Genomic DNA, 2,708 nt, shown 5'->3' with positions numbered 1-2,708 from the left:
GCATTGCTTGTTTATTCAACCGACTTGGATCACACACCCAACACCAAATATTGCAATACTTACTTTACACAATACAACTGTATCCTGCAAGGCTCGTTCATTTGGCAAACTCAAATGAGATTGTTACACAAACTGGTCTGTTTGCTGCATCAGTAAGTTCTGTTCTGGCGAAGAAAGAAGAAATCAAGAAGTTGCAATGGTGAGAAGTTGTTGTTGGTGTGGATGCCCTCCTCTTTCGCCACTCCTCACCGTCTTCAGTTAAGGTAAGAGCAATGTTAAATGTTCATTTATCAATTTCATTCATCATTATAATTATTTCACATTGGTTTCTTCATGTAAAACTATAATTATTCTCTATAAAATCAATTTTTTGTTAATATTTTGATTGTTTGGAACAGATACCTTATTTCCTATGTTTACGTTTCAGTCGTCCCCATGAGGTAACACTGTGTTTCACTCTATGTGTAATAAATCTACATAATATATGGGTTTCACTTTCTGAAATAAGTCATAAAAGTATTTCACGTTTTCATGATATTTTTATTTTTTTCTCTTGTTGGAGTAAAACTTTGGATCGGTGTTTTCCTACAACTTTCTAGTTGTCTATGGCAGCAGGAAGTGACAACGTCTTTAAAATCCATCCAGGTTTTAGAAGTATTGTGCAGTGATTTGATCACCTATTAGACTGAACATTCTTGCTATTGCCTTTGTGTGAAGGCTTTGTGCTTAACTAGGCCAGCAGACGTGTGAATGTGTGGCACGACTACTGTTGCTACTTTTCAGTTCCACTTGTTGTTTCCTACGTAGAAGGACAGGGCCGCACGGTGGCCTAGTGGTTAGCATGTTGGCCACACAGGAGATATGGAACATCGGGCTTCAAATATCTGCTGGGCATCTAACACACGTATCTCTGGGTATTCTGGTTTTCCCACATTCCAAAAATGGAATGTTAGGTGAATTGGGGACTCTAAATTGTCCATAGGTATGAATGCGAGTGTGAAAGGTTGTATGTGTGACCAGTCCAAGGTGTGGACCTTGGACTGCCTCTCACCCATGGTCAGCTGGGATGGGCTCCAGCATACCTCTTCGACCCTAGTGAGGACAAGCAACACTGAAAATGTATGGAAAAGTAGTTATATTCCTTCAAGTAGGCAATCATGCACCAATGCACAAATTCAAGACCTGGTTATAGCTTGTTTTGTTGTTGTTGTTTTCAGCATGAGAATCCTCTTTAGATGCGTGATTGACACCCCGAAACTATATTTGATTGTTCCTAATGCCACTCAACAAAAGTGCTAGAGGGACACAGTAAAGGATGAATCTGCTGCCTGTTGTGGTTTAAGTGTCTCGTAAACAGGCCTGACCGGGTATCTGTTTGACGAAATGTTCTCAGGCATTAATTGTAGGGGTGTCATGAGATCAGATCTTGCGAGATTAAAACGTGATGATATTTCTCGTTTAGAGAATATCTTTTTAATGGGAAGAGGGCAGATAGAGGTCTATCAGACTGTGAACTATGGCATCGCTTTGGTTATTTGGAAGTGACATGACAGGACTGCTGACTCGACATCCACTTCTGTAGTATGCCCTGCTTGGGTTTGGCCGCTATGAATCCAGAAACACTGCATTGTAAACATGTCCTTGGCACACTGCTCAGCCATTAATTGCTCTAATAGACAGTCCAAAAGACCAGAGTTGTCATTTTTAAGTTCCCCAAAACATAGACAGGTATGTGTGATAAAAATGTTGTAGATTTATAAAACTGGTTGTTGCAAATATGCAGGACAGTGGACAACACTCACAAGTGTATATTGTGTGGGACGCCCACATACTGTAATATGCTTAAAGCTAATTTGTTTCTCTGGGTAATTAGTTGAATTCATGACAAGTCAGTGATGATGATGATTTAGTCTATAGTCTATCAAATGTATAAACAATGCCATTACTAAAATAAATGTTGCATTGTGTAAATACGTCCAGTTAATTATCCATATAATATAAGTATTATTGTTTTATATGTTGATTGTTAAGTGTTGGTAACACTGTAAGGAAGAAAAAAGTCAAATAAAGAAGGAAACATTTTTTTCATACTGCTGCTCAGGGTTTTATTGACATCTACGTGTAGGTCATAGTTCTGCAGTTTAACTGATTTTTACGCATTTATATATATATATATATACATATATAGTCATTGTGTTCAGTAAATAACATTCATCCATTTCGTCAAAGTCTACGCACAGTGTATAACTTTATTTTATACTCCGCTCAGAGCTAGTGAATACAGTCTACTCTGTTGTGTGACTATCCCCGCCCACCTCTCTTGCTCACCATCATGGAGGACTTTATGATCAATGGCGTACTACACTCTGCTCCATTCATTTGCGGCCGAATCGGCAGTCCTGTTTTAAGTCTAGTGTCCTTGCTATAGACCTTGAAATCCTACCTGCACTCGCTGTTTGCAGCGTCACTCGCTCACTCACCTGTGACTGCTTTTTCTATCGGAGTTCAACAGCTGCCACAAGGTGGCCTCGTGGTTCCCGATCTCCTGACTCTATGGCCAATATGCTAACCATCTCCCTCTTGCGTATATCTTCAGCTCCTCAGCTCTGTTCCAGCAAGCCATTCCAATGTCTCGTCGTCCAGGTTCATCAGGCCAAGGTCGCCATTTGGTGGCCGGTATTTGGGGCAGCTGGTCAAGACGTGATCAA

Source organism: Dunckerocampus dactyliophorus, chromosome 2 (genome assembly GCF_027744805.1).
Source record: "Dunckerocampus dactyliophorus isolate RoL2022-P2 chromosome 2, RoL_Ddac_1.1, whole genome shotgun sequence".
Classification (NCBI taxonomy): Eukaryota; Metazoa; Chordata; class Actinopteri; order Syngnathiformes; family Syngnathidae; genus Dunckerocampus; species Dunckerocampus dactyliophorus.
This window is presented reverse-complemented; position numbering follows the sequence as displayed.